This window comes from Solea solea, chromosome 9 (genome assembly GCF_958295425.1).
Source record: "Solea solea chromosome 9, fSolSol10.1, whole genome shotgun sequence".
Classification (NCBI taxonomy): Eukaryota; Metazoa; Chordata; class Actinopteri; order Pleuronectiformes; family Soleidae; genus Solea; species Solea solea.
In genome coordinates, this window is record NC_081142.1 from 21,587,747 (window position 1) to 21,601,784 (window position 14,038).

Below are 14,038 nucleotides of genomic sequence, written 5' to 3' on the forward strand. Positions count from 1 at the left end.
TACAACTGCTTCACCAGCTTCAACTGCTGCCGCAACTACAACTGCTTCACCAACTTCATCTGCTGCTGCAACTACAACTGCTTCCCCAACTTCAACTGCAGCTGCAACTACAACTGCTTCACCAACTTCAACTGCTGTCCCAACTACAACTGCTTCACCAGCTTCAACTGCTGCCGCAACTACAACTGCTTCACCAACTTCAACTGCTGCTACAACTACAACTGCTGTCCCAACTTCAACTGCTGCCACAACTACAACTACTTCTCCAACAACTGCTTCCCAAACTTCAACTGCTGCCGCAACTACAACTGCTTCCCCAACTTCCACTGCTGCCGTAACTTCAACTGCTGCCACAACTACAACTGCTGTCCCAACTTCAACCGCTGCCGCAACTTCAACTGCTGTCCCAACTTCAACTGCTGCTCCAACTACTGCTTCCCCAACTTCAACTGCTACCCCAAGTGCAACTGCTGCTGTAACTTCAACTGCTGCTACAACTACAACTGCTGTCCCAACTTCAACTGCTGCCCCAACAACTGTTTCACCAACATCAACTGCTGCCTCAACAACTGCTTCCCCAACTTCAACTGCTGCCGCAACTACAACTGCTGCCCCAACTTCAACTGCTTCTCCAACTACTGCTTCCCCAACTTCAACTGCTGCCGCAACTACAGCTGCTTCTCCAACAACAACTGCTTCACCAACTTCAACTGCTGCTGCAACTACAACGACATCATCACCAACTTCAACTGCTGCTTCAACTACAACTGCTGCCAGAACTACAACTGCTTCTCCAACAACTGCTTCACCAGCTTCAACTCCTGCTGTAACTACAACGACATCAGCACCAACTTCAACTGCTGCTCCTACTTCAACTGCTCCCCCAACTACAACTGCTGCCCCAAATACAACTCCTTCACCTACCACAACTGCTTCACCAACTTCAACTGCTGCCCCAACTACAACTGCTGCACCAACAACTGCTTCACCAACTTCAACTGCTGCCTCAACAACTGCTGCTCCAAATACAACTGCCGCCCCAACTGCTGCTCCAACTACAACTGCTGTTCCAGCAACCGCAACTGCTTCCCCAACTTCAGTTGCTACCCCAACTGCAACAGGTGCACCACCTACAGCAACCCCTGCCCCAACAGTCCTCTCAACCATAGCAACCTCGGCTCCACCAACAGTGACATCCAACTTAGCGACACAAACCAACCCAACTACAACTACAACTACCTCCAGTTCTGCTTGTTGTATCAGACTGGGTATGATCCATCTTCTGTTAGGACTTGTTTTATTTACCTTCTTTTAGAATATGACATGGATGAATGACCACTGAAGCCACCAATAGACTGTGAGGTGTTTTTTTTTTTTTTTCTATTAGCCTTATTGCCATCTTTGGTTGGTGGTTGTGTGAAGTAGAAGTTACACATTCAGTCAAAAGTCTAAAGAGTCTGGGTGAAACTGACTTTGCTGAAGGCGACACCAATACAATACTCCCAGTACAGAAAACACTTTAACTTTAACTTAAGTAATTTAAACATTATTTAACATATAACTTAACTTGTACTCCCTGATACTCACATTTTAATATTCACTGGTTATTTATTTTATGTGTATTTCAAATGAACTGAACACTTTACCATTGCATGCACTTTAAATGATCTTAATAATTGTACCCATTGTTGTTTCAAACCATATGTGCTATCCAGGGGGGCAGGACCTTACTGAGAATGTTTATTGTTTATTTGTTTATAAAACTTATTATTTATTAACTGTTGATTTAATTTATTTGTGAAGAAATACTTGGTTAACGTCTCTCCTCTGAAGAATTAGGGGGTTTAATTTGTTCCAATAATATTTGTATATGATCCACACATATTTTTTGATTTGAATGCATGTTTTGAGATCCACAAATAAAAAAATCCCATTTATAACTTGTATGTTGATTTTTACAAATATAGATGTGTATTTGTAAATAATATGACATTTGTAAAACTGAAAATTGCATTTGTGAATTGTGATTCCGCATTTGTGGATCGCCAGCACACGCATTCATCGCTTTCCACAGTGACGTATTTTTGAGACGTTATATTTGTCTCAATAATGCCTTCCTTCATCAGCAGGTGGCATTGTTTTACAAGTACAATCTAGCTCAAGTGATGATGCACTCTCGCTTAGGGCTTAGGCATACAGCGCATCGATCACATGACCACGGCTCCGTGGCTAAAATCACGGGTCTGTGATGAAAATTACGTGAATAGCATAGGAAAACACCGTTAGTTACTTTTTGTAGCTTTCAGCATGAAGATAAATGGAAATGTCTGTTGGCTGGGTATGTATGTGATAACATTGTAAGGCCAATTTCTTATTATGATGTGATGTGATGTTACATATCCCTGATTCTGTGGCTAAGGGCTAGGTAACGTTGCCTGACTATGCTTTTAGCGATAGTCTAGCCCAGCTGAAGGCTAACGTTTAAGTTCAGAACTGTATAGCCAATGACTTTGGCCATTGTTCCACAATGCCTACGATGAGAATTCATGGCTAATTATTAGTGATTTGTTTTTGGATTAGCCTACAACAGGTAGACTTCAGCCACTAGCGAATACTTCTCACGCCATGGTTAACAACTGTGCTCCACGTTGAAAAGGAAGGATAGGGGGGGTGTGGATATCAGGACTTCTAACGTCACACTTAGCTTTTTCTATTTTCTATTGATTTCAGCCAATTTTACAAAAAGGTAACCACTTACTGCATGCATTAGATCAATAAAACCGTCAGTTTGCAAACAAAATCAAGAATTACAATTTTATTTTTTTTTATCGTTACCTAGCAACCGAGGCCTATACGTCATCCAACTCTGCAGGTGTTCATTGCATCCAGCATGAAACATACTGTAGCATAGTGGATAGAGGATCTGGACTTGCCTCAAGGATCTATGGTTCGAATCTCAAAGATAGTGTTGTCATTTTTTTCATTTTAGACTGCATATTTGCATGCCAACATGAAATGATGTAAAAGTATCATTATTATTATTATTGTAGAAATATGATGACAAACAAAATTACTGAAAACTCAGACATCTTCTCATTTGTTATGATTATTCAATTGAACTGGCTACACCAGATGCGATTGCATAGCAAACATTCTAATGGTGATAAACCCTTTATTTATCAGCTTCACTTTTCAGCATTTCTAAATGTTTTCTTTTTGCAGGAAACATTAACACAGTAAGTAATGGAGAGATTACACAACAGAGTATCATATCTGTCGTTTTTAGTCAGGCTTCCATCTTTTTTACAAACGATAGGTGATGAGTTGATGGTGCAGAAAGGAACCCCACTGACACAGGACTCATACCGAACAAAGGGGATTTTATTTGTTTAAAAGTAAGGCATCAGACCAAGCTCTGCAGAAGCTTGGGAGAATGTGTTCCTGCAAAATTACCGAACAATTCGGGCCCTTGTGAGCGTGACAACACTTTTTAAAGGTTATCTAACTACTCTTCCTATAAAACACATGATCGTAAATATTAGATAAACAACAAAAGGTTTGACATCGGGACCACTTCCAATATACAGAATGTGTATGTATAAAATCTTCACTTTATTACAAGTTTACTTGCCATTCCAGGCCTTCATTGTAACATATCTAACAGTAAAAATAAACTGCATACATAAATGTTTATGTAATGTGTTACATAGAGCATTCAAGGGAGTTGAATTGATAGTTGTTTTCTTCAAAATGTATAATGCTTTTGCAATACAATGACGTGTGAAGGAAATAATTTTCCATCAAAGAGAAAACGAAAACTCATAACTACCAGAAATTCCAATTTATCACAGAATTGAATCGCAGTATTTGCTGTATATTAAGATCTAGAGAAACGCAATAAAATTGAATTGTGGCCCAAATATCGTAATAGTATCGAATCGTCAACTTTTTTGCAATTCCCACCACTCAAAATGATTGGTTCTGCCTACAATTTTTGTTCACTTATATTGGGATTCAATGTACCCTAAGGTAGTGCTGTAGCAAAATGTAACATTATGCAGAGGTACGCTTGCCTGGCTAAGAAGTTATGGCATACAACCCAATAAATTTTATGTGTGCACACTAACTTCGTTGTCATATCATCCATTAACCAAAAAAAAAACAAAAAAAACAGGAGCAAATGGTAGCAGTGTTAAAAAAAATATAAATAACCAATAATAATAAAAGTGCAGTGCCTTGATTAACGTGAATTCTCGTGATTTTTGTGACTGTTTATGACAGTTACTGCTTCTGGAAAAAAGCTGTTTCTAAATCTGCTCGTTCTTGTTTTGAGACACCTGTAATGCTTCCCTGAGGGCAAAAGTTCAAACAGTAAGTTGGCAGGGTGAGTACAGTCTTTTGATATGTTTGTGGATTTGGAGAGAAGTCTACAATTTGCAACTTCCTCTAAAGAAGGCAGTGGACAAACGATTATTTTCTGTGCTGTGTTTATGACTCTCTGTATTGTTCTCAGCTGCTGAGCTCCCAGTAAACCAAACATTAGTACAGTACATGAGAATGCTCTCTATGGTGGAGCAGTAGAAATGCACCAAACTTTATAATGGTGTTACTGGGGGGGGACAAGGTGCAGTCATAGGTGTACAAAGAGTAGAGTAGAGCACTCAACGCGCAGCCTTGTGGGGAGCCAGTGCTGAGGGTGAGACTGGAGGACGTGTGGGGGCCAAGCTTCACTGACTGGGGTCGGTTGGTGAGAAAATCCATGATCCATGAGCATATTTGGGGAGAGAGGCCGAGATCACACAGCTTCCTGATGAGAATGTCGGGGATGATGGTGTTAAACGCAGAGCTATAATCCACAAACAGCATCCTGACGTACGTCCCGCTGTGCTCCAGGTGGTTCAGGGCTGTGTGAAGAGAGATGGTGATGGCGTCCTCTGTTGACCTGTTGGACCTGTATGCAAACTGCAACGGGTCTAATGTTGGTGGGAGGCTGGTTTTGATGTGGTTTAATACCAACCTCTCGAAGCATTTCATAATGATAGGGGTCAGTGCCATGGGTGCCTCTGGTCTTACTGGAGTCTCCGCTGCAGTTTCAGTGATCACAAGCACACAGCAGTCCCGGACGTAGTTGTTATCTGCCAGCTGTAATTCCAGGCTAAATAAGAGGCCTGAATATCCCAGCTGCAGTGGACTTCCTCAAACTTTCACAGCCAGACAGCCAGCAGACATGTTGTGCTTGATTTTAATAAACCTGTAAAATGTTTTTTTGACTTGTTGCTGGTGGTTTCTTGGGAGTTGAGAAGAGAGAGTCTCATTATATGTGTATATGGTTAGTGGCTTTTTATTTGACTGTGATAGTGTTTTATACTAAATTTGTAAATAAAGAACATGGTAAATGTAAAGAATTCTTCAATGAAAAACTCAGTTTTCTCTGTTCCACACATCAGGACCATTTGGCAACCACTGCACCACTGCACTGCAAAAATGAAGAACAGGGTTTTAGTTACAACTAGAAAAGCACTCAACTCACTCATTCGGTATGTATATTTCTATTTCATATTTCATATTTCATATTTATACAGTCATGGCTGAAAGTATCGGCACCCCTCCGGAAATATTGGTTTTTGAGCAAATTTCACAAACTTTTGAAGATTTTTTTTGATAAAACAACCAAACCAGGATCTTTTAAATAGCGAAACACAATTGAAGCAACAATTGGTTTCTCCTAGTGATGGGCAAATCAAAGCTTTGGTGAAACATTGAACCACAGCAGTGTGAAGCGATTATGGCACAAGGGATTGTAACACCTTATCCTGTGTATTAATGAATGTAACAGGTAATTGGGAAAGCAAATGCACAACTAAAACATATCAGAAAGGGGTTAAAGACGGGCATCTGGCCATTAATCACTGGCCGACCAGATGTCATTCCCCTTCTGTTCCGCAGGCAGTCGGACATGGAAAGCGATGAATGCATGGGCTGGCAATGACAATTCACAAATGCAATTTTTACAAATGCAAGTTTTACAAATGTCATATTATATGTAAAAAATCAATATACAAGTACAAATGGGATATTTTTTATTTGTGGATCTCAAAACACGCATTAAAATCAAGAAATATACGTGTGGATCACCCTCTGCACATATACATATATTATTGGAACAAATTTAACCCCATAATTCTGCTGCTCAATAAAACCTGGTCATTCAGCACTTTTAATGGTATGAACACTTCATGTCCCCAACTCTCGAACCCCAATCAATTTATCATCAATTTACTTGGTTGCTGGAGTAGTTAAGGTGCTTCTTGCAAACGTGCAAATGTTTGACAGCCAGAGAAGCGACTTTAACCAAGTATTTCTTCACAAATAAATTAAATCAACAGTTAATAAATAATAAGTTATGTAAACAAATAAACAATAAACATTGTCAGTAAGGTCCTGCCCTCCTGGATAGCACATATGGTTTTAAACAACAATTTGTACAATTATTAAGATCATTTAAAGTGTTCAGTTAATTTGAAATACACATAAAATAAATAACCAGTGAATATTGAAAATGTGAGTATTAGGTAGTACACGTTAAGTTATATGTTAAATAATGTTTAAATTACTTAAGTTCAAGTTAAAGTGTTTTCTGTACTGGGAGTATTGTATTGGTGTCGCCTTTAGCAAAGTCAGTTTCACCCAGACTCTTTAGACTTTTGACTGAATGTGTAACTTCTACTTCACACAACCACCAACTAAAGATGGCAATAAGGCTAATAAAAAAAAACACCTCACAGTCTATTTTTGGCTTCAGTGGTCATTCATCCATGTCATATTCTAAAAGAGGGTAAATAAAACAAGTCCTAACAGAAGATGGATCATACCCAGTCTGATACAACAAGCAGAACTGGAGGTAGTTGTAGTTGGGTTGGTTTGTGTCACTAAGATGGTTGTTGCTGTTGATGGAGCCGAGGTTGTTATGGTTGAGAGGACTGATGTTGGAGCAGGAGTTGCTGTAGTTGATGCACCAGATTGGGCAGCAGTTGAAGTTGGGGAAGCAGTTGTAGTTGCAGCGGCAGTTGTAGTTGGGGAAGCAGTTGTAGTTGCAGAAACAGTTGTTGGGGCAGCAGTTGTAGTTGGTGAAGCAGTTGAAGTTGGGGCAGCAGATGAAGTTGGGTCAGCAGTTGTAGTTGCGGCAGAAGTTGAAGTTGGAGCAACCGTGGTTGAAGTTAGGGCAGCAGTTGAAGTTGGAGCAACCGTGGTTGTAGTTGGGGCAGCAGTTGTTGTAGTTGGAGCAGCAGTTGAAGTTGGGGAAGCAGTAGTTGGAGCAGCAGTTGAAGTTGGCGAAGCAGTTGTAGTTGTGGCAGCAGTTGAAGTTGTAGCAGCAGTTGTTGTGGCAGCAGTTGAAGTTAGTGAAGCAGTTGTTGGGGCAGCAGTTGTAGTTGCAGAAACAGTTGTTTGGGCAGCAGTTGAAGTTGGAGAAGCAGTAGTTGAAGCAGCAGTTGAAGTTGGTGTAGCAGTCATAGTTGCGGCAGCAGTTGTAGTTGCGACAGCAGTTGAAATTACGGCAGCAGTTGAAGTTGGGGAAGCAGTAGTTTGAGCAGCAGTTGAAGTTGGCGAAGCAGTTGTAGTTGGAGCAACCGTGGTTGTAGTTGGGGCAGCAGTTGTAGTTGGAGCAGCAGTTGTTGTAGTTGGGTCAGCAGTTGAAGTTGGGGAAGCAGTAGTTGGAGCAGCAGTTGAAGTTGGCGAAGCAGTTGTAGTTGTGGCAGCAGTTGAAGTTGGGGAAGCAGTTGTTGTGGCAGCAGTTGAAGTTGGTGAAGCAGTTGTTGGGGCAGCAGTTGTAGTTGCAGAAACAGTTGTTGGGGCGGCAGTTGTAGTTGGTGAAGCAGTTGAAGTTGGGTCAGCAGTTGTAGTTGGAGCAGCAGTTGTAGTTGGGGCAGCAGTTGTAGTTGTGGCAGCAGTTGTAGATGGTGAAGCAGTTGAAGTTGGGGCAGCAGCTGTAGATGGTGAAGCAGTTGTAGTTGGGGCAGCAGTTGTAGTTGGAGCAGCAGTTGTAGTTGGGGCAGCAGCTGTAGATGGTGAAGCAGTTGTAGTTGGGGCAGCAGTTGTAGTTGGAATGACAGTTGCTGAAGTTGGAACAGCTGTGGTTGTAGTTGGGGCAGCACTTGTAGTTGTGGCAGTTGTTTGAGCAGCAGTTGAAGTTGGTGAAGCAGTTGTAGTTGGGTCAGCAGTTGTTGGAGTTGGAGCAGCTGTGGTTGTAGTTGGGGCAGCTGTTGTAGTTGGAGCAGCAGTTGTAGTTGGAGCAGCAGTTGTTGTAGTTGGGGCAGCAGTTGTAGTTGGAGCAGCAGTTGTTGTAGTTGGGGCAGCAGTTGTAGTTGGAGCAGCAGTTGTAGTTGGGGCAGCAGTTGTAGTTGGAGCAGCAGTTGTTGTAGTTGGGGCAGCAGTTGTAGTTGGAGTAGCAGTTGTTGTAGTTGGGGCAGCAGTTGAAGTTGGGGAAGCAGCAGTTGAAGTTGGCGAAGCAGTTGTAGTCGTGGCAGCAGTTGAAGTTGGGGGAGCAGTTGTTGTGGCAGCAGTTGAAGTTGGTGAAGCAGTTGTAGTTGCAGAAACAGTTGTTGGGCCATCAGTTGTAGTTGGTGAAGCAGTTGGAGTTGGAGCAGCTGTGGTTGTAGTTGGGGAAGCTGTTGTAGTTGGAGCAGCAGTTGTAGTTGGAGCAGCAGTTGTTGTAGTTGGAGCAGCAGTTGTTGTAGTTGGGGCAGCAGTTGTAGTTGGAGCAGCAGTTGTAGTTGGAGCAGCAGTTGTTGTAGTTGGAGCAGCAGTTGTTGTAGTTGGGGCAGCAGTTGTAGTTGGAGCAGCAGTTGTAGTTGGAGCAGCAGTTGTTGTAGTTGGGGCAGCAGTTGTAGTTGGAGCAGCAGTTGTAGTTGGAGCAGCAGTTGTTGTAGTTGGAGCAGCAGTTGTTGTAGTTGGGGCAGCAGTTGTAGTTGGAGCAGTTGTTGTAGTTGGGGCAGCAGTTGTAGTTGGGGCAGCAGTTGTAGTTGGAGCAGCAGTTGTTGTAGTTGGGGCAGCAGTTGTAGTTGGGTCAGCAGTTGTTGGAGTTGGAGCAGCTGTGGTTGTAGTTGGGGCAGCTGTTGTAGTTGGAGCAGCAGTTGTAGTTGGAGCAGCAGTTGTAGTTGGGGCAGCAGTTGTAGTTGGAGCAGCAGTTGTTGTAGTTGGGGCAGCAGTTGTAGTTGGAGCAGCATTTGTAGTTGGAGCAGCAGTTGTTGTAGTTGTGGCAGCAGTTGAAGTTGGTGAAGCAGTTGTAGTTGCAGAAACAGTTGTTGGGCCAGCAGTTGTAGTTGGTGAAGCAGTTGGAGTTGGAGCAGCTGTGGTTGTAGTTGGGGAAGCTGTTGTAGTTGGAGCAGCAGTTGTAGTTGGAGCAGCAGTTGTTGTAGTTGGAGCAGCAGTTGTTGTAGTTGGGGCAGCAGTTGTAGTTGGAGCAGCAGTTGTAGTTGGAGCAGCAGTTGTTGTAATTGGGGCAGCAGTTGTAGTTGGAGCAGCAGTTGTTGTAATTGGGGCAGCAGTTGTAGTTGGAGCAGCAGTTGTTGTAGTTGGAGCAGCAGTTGTTGTAGTTGGGGCAGCAGTTGTAGTTGGAGCAGCAGTTGTTGTAGTTGGGGCAGCAGTTGTAGTTGGAGCAGCAGTTGTTGTAGTTGGGGCAGCAGTTGTAGTTGGAGCAGCAGTTGTTGTAGTTGGGGCAGCAGTTGTAGTTGGAGAAGCAGTTGTAGTTGGGGCAGCAGTTGTAGTTGGGGCAGCAGTTGTAGTTGGAGCAGCAGTTGTAGTTGGGGCAGCAGTTGTTGTGAGAGTGTTACATAGATTTGTCTCACAACAAGTTGGTCCACTGCTAATGCTGCCAACATTTTGCATGAAAGGTAGTGTCCCCAAGCTACCAGCAGCTGCACACATGTTTGTAGATGCACAACCAAAGGCAGGAGAAGTGGAGGCTCCACCTGTCACTGAAGATGAAAGTTAATTTCATAATTGTTTTATAAAGATTTGAATGAAGTCTTATATTGTGTTTTTTCTGTTAGTTTATTCTATAAAGTTACATTTCATTACTTTTGAGTGGCCAACATTGCACTGGTTTTCATTTGAATGTCCAAACATCTTTGTTTAGTAGAACACATAAAAACACATATAACACTGGAATGGGTAAAAATTGTGCTGACTTAAGGAAACCTATTTGTATTCGAGCTGTGGGGAAACTCCACTGCAGTAATTGTGTTTTGCTTACTTTCAATACTGTGAGCAGCATTTAAATGCTGGGTGGTCAAATACTTTATGATAATGTAGTACAATAGGTTTGATTTTGACCTTTTCTCAACTAAATTATATAGATTGAATGACTCTCTGGTTGAATGAAGTATTTGAGCTTTAGTGATGAACTGACCAAATGACTTACATATATAATAATAAGACTCACCACTTGCTTGAAAGCAGCGATCTTGTGTTCCCGTACACTGAACTGAAGTGGTGCATTGTGATGTGGCAGGGTCACATGAATAACACTGGAGGCTGTTGACTGATGGAGTGGTGGGGACTGAAAAAGAAGACCATGAGATTAGGGTTAGATAAAATTGTCATGTTTTGTAGGTGATGATCATCCATCTGTACTTACATGATAGAGTGGCTGAGTTGCAGTTATCTGTGTTGCAGCATGTAGTAGATGCAAGTGCACTCGAAACACCCAAGTTGACTGAAAATATCTGAGATCCTGTGGCTGGACAAAGGGAGGATGACGCACACGCCTTGAAGATTTGTTGTCCAGGAGTTCCAGATGAAACAGCTGAAAAGTACAGTTTGTTCATTTTAATTGAAAACACTTTGCAGCACGTTTTTTCTGAAAAGTAATAAATGATGTGTTGAAAATAATACCTTCAATGGCGGCAGTTATACACATTGTCTCTGTGGAACATGTTAGTGGCACGGTGCTTGTACATGAATCATCAGTGCAAGTCTGACACACAAGAGCTGAAGCTGCAATGTGGAAAAAAATACATGATTAGAAACAGAGTCCTCAAGACTACAGGACTTTCATTAATTAAGGCTCAAAAATATAAATATGGTTGCATTAAACTGATTTTAAAACATAGTATTTGTAATGTAAAAAATGTGGTTTCATGTGTGACCGACACTACTTGACTCTTAAGTATCTCATCTGGTAGACTCGCGTTTAGACTGGTTTTGGTTCTTCTGTAATCTTCTGTAAGAATATGAAATTACAAACTGGCTTTTGGTTCATGTAAAGCTTTAAATCCTATGTGATAATCAGCCCTTTAAAATTTAAACACATTCTGTTGTAGCTGTTGTAATAATACTGTAGTAAAAAAGAACACTTACTTGTGCTGGACAGAGCCCAGATGAGAGTCAGAGAAAGAAGTAGCTTCATCATGATCTAACACTACTGCAGATTTGTTACTAAACCTTACAGCACAGAGACACTCTTTATATTGTGAAGGTGATGAATACAGTTATGACTGATGCACGTCTAAATACATCAATGATTGGGTGTGTCATTTTTTTTAAGTGAGTAATTCAGTCATAACGTCATGTCCTCTTTTGTCCTTCCACAACGTCAAACCACGCCAAAATGCTCCTAAGCACCCCTTAATTTTTTCCAGTGTTTGTGTTTATAACTTTGTCTAAAATAGTTATAATAGTTAATAGTTTAATAGTTAATTAAATATAAACACTGTTTATCCTCTTGACCTTTATTTAAAGATTCTAGATTTTGTTACAGTGCTCTATATTTATCCCATGATAATGTCACATTGAAGAGTGAATGCGTGACAAATGACCTTTAAGCGTAAAAAAAAAAACTGAAAGAAATAAAACTTCAATATACTGCTGTCAGTGAATGGAAACAATACATTTCTGAAGCCAAATGATATGTTAATATCAGGTCTTTTTAAATTTTGATGGCACTGCACATTTTCATAATATAATTCATAACATTCTTTTTTTTCCCTCTGATTTCACCTCTGTAATATTTAGTCACAGATATTTTATTTTTTTAAAGATTCAGTCATTGTGGTAGAAATAAGTGTATGATTCTGTTCTTTAAAACAAATTGACATCAAAATCAATCTTGAAATCTACAAATTTTATTTCATTACACTGTATTAAGTTACTAACATAGCTACATCTATTTAGGGATTCCATGCTGTGTCCTTATGGTGCAAATATTTGTATTCAACAACCACAAATGCTTAAAAAATCTGAAGTACAAACAACTACATACGTACAGATGTTATTTTTGTTGCATCAAGATACGTAGATACTATCAATGAATGAAGAGGACAGATGATTCACCAGTTTTACAACATTCCAGATGATGACAAACAACAAGCACATGTGCAAGCGACGTGTGACAAATGTAAGGACATTATTTTATGTCCTTACAGAGGTTCGGTACACGGGAGGCCAATCAGATCAGGCAGAGGTGCAAAAAGGCAAGGTGAAAAAGGTATGCAAGTTTCTAAACACGTGAAGACTGTGACTATGGCTGTGGTAAGAGTGCTGAAACGTGAGCTGTGAACATCAACAAACTGGCAGCAAGACAAGACACAGAGGGGAATAAAAGCAGGGCTTGATTGGGGAGTGACTGCATGCAGGTGTGGGAGACACAGTCAGGGATCAGGTGCACGCAGACGAGGACGGGGGCGGGGCAGACAGGAACCTGAAACAGAGACAGGGGTGAGTGATCACAAAATAAAACAGGAAGACAAGACATGGAACATGAAGGGAAAAAGCAAAGACACTTAATTGAAGTGACAAATCATGACACAAGCAGCTTTTGTATTTATCCAAAATGGCAAAAAGAGCAGCTGTCTTTTGGTTCAGCAGTTGCTACCATTTTGTGGAATTCCCTGAGCTCCTCCATCATTACACACCATTACTATATAGCCATCACTCCTAGAAAACTAGCACTTGTTGTTGTTGATATGATTTCCATTGTTCTGCATACATCATCCAGATCACGAGTGTGATTGTTTGTAGGTCAATGCAATCTCATGCAGAGGTATTTTGAGCTACGTCTGTTTGTCATGCCTCTGGAAGTGGCAGTTTACTACATGCTTTCCACCCAATAACCAGGATAGTTCCTGCCACACATAAACAAGCCTTTCCTAGATGACCTCGGGGGTGAGGGATGCTTCTGCATAATTGTTTCTTTTTTAAATTGTAGGGAGTGTATGAAGTAAATAATATACTGTGGGACACCACAGTTAGTCTGGATCAACCGGGGCTTGTTGTAGAGCATGTGAAATATCTAACTTGTCAAGATGTGTATTCCATTACATTGAAAAGCAAGCAGGAAACTCCTCATTGGGGTTTATTTTGGGGTCACAAGCTGTTTATGGGCCAGTCCTGGGTAAGGCTTGTTGAAGAAACACAGATACGTCATGGGCCATTCTACCGAATTTGTGCAAAGTCCAGAGTTGGAAACACATTTTCAAAAGTTGTTTTTTTCCAAAAACCTTGTCCGTACATATATTGTACCGTATTTCTATGGTACATATCTAGTAAAGGCGCAGTCAAATTTCATATATTAATGTCTGCCTGTTCTTGAAATGTTTTTCTGCTCCTGAAATGTGTCACTACCGTAACACAGCAACACACTGCAATAAAAACCATTATATTAATCTGTTAATATTGTGTATCCATACACCCATCCAAAGAATAATTTTAGTAATTTATAATGAAGGGTTTTACAACTAAATCAATTAAAATAATTTTTTAAACAAATTTCAAAGTTTATTTTCTAAGACTCATCAAAATTTAAATGCAATCTTTGTTGTAAAATGAATTACACTGATCATAGAGATCTCAGAGTTCATTAGTTATTACATTGAATGTACATTCAACCAATAGTTATCATAAAATGTTATTTAATGACTCAATTCTTATTTTATTTTACAAAACATTCAGTGTTACGGTAGTGACCGCACTGTTACGGTAGTGACTGCACTGTTTTGGTCGTGGCCACACTATTTTGTTTGCAAGGTTGTATTATATCCCC

At 40.8% G+C, this 14,038-nt stretch overlaps 1 long non-coding RNA gene across 1 annotated transcript; it reads right to left on the minus strand.

The window, feature by feature from the left end:
- Positions 1 to 10,447: 10,447 nt before the first annotated feature.
- LOC131465224 (uncharacterized) lies at positions 10,448 to 10,979 on the minus strand. Its single transcript, XR_009241293.1, has 3 exons — positions 10,894 to 10,979; positions 10,637 to 10,804; positions 10,448 to 10,558 (listed from the first exon to the last, which is right to left on the minus strand). It is a non-coding gene; the product is annotated as an uncharacterized LOC131465224 (long non-coding RNA).
- Positions 10,980 to 14,038: the final 3,059 nt, after the last annotated feature.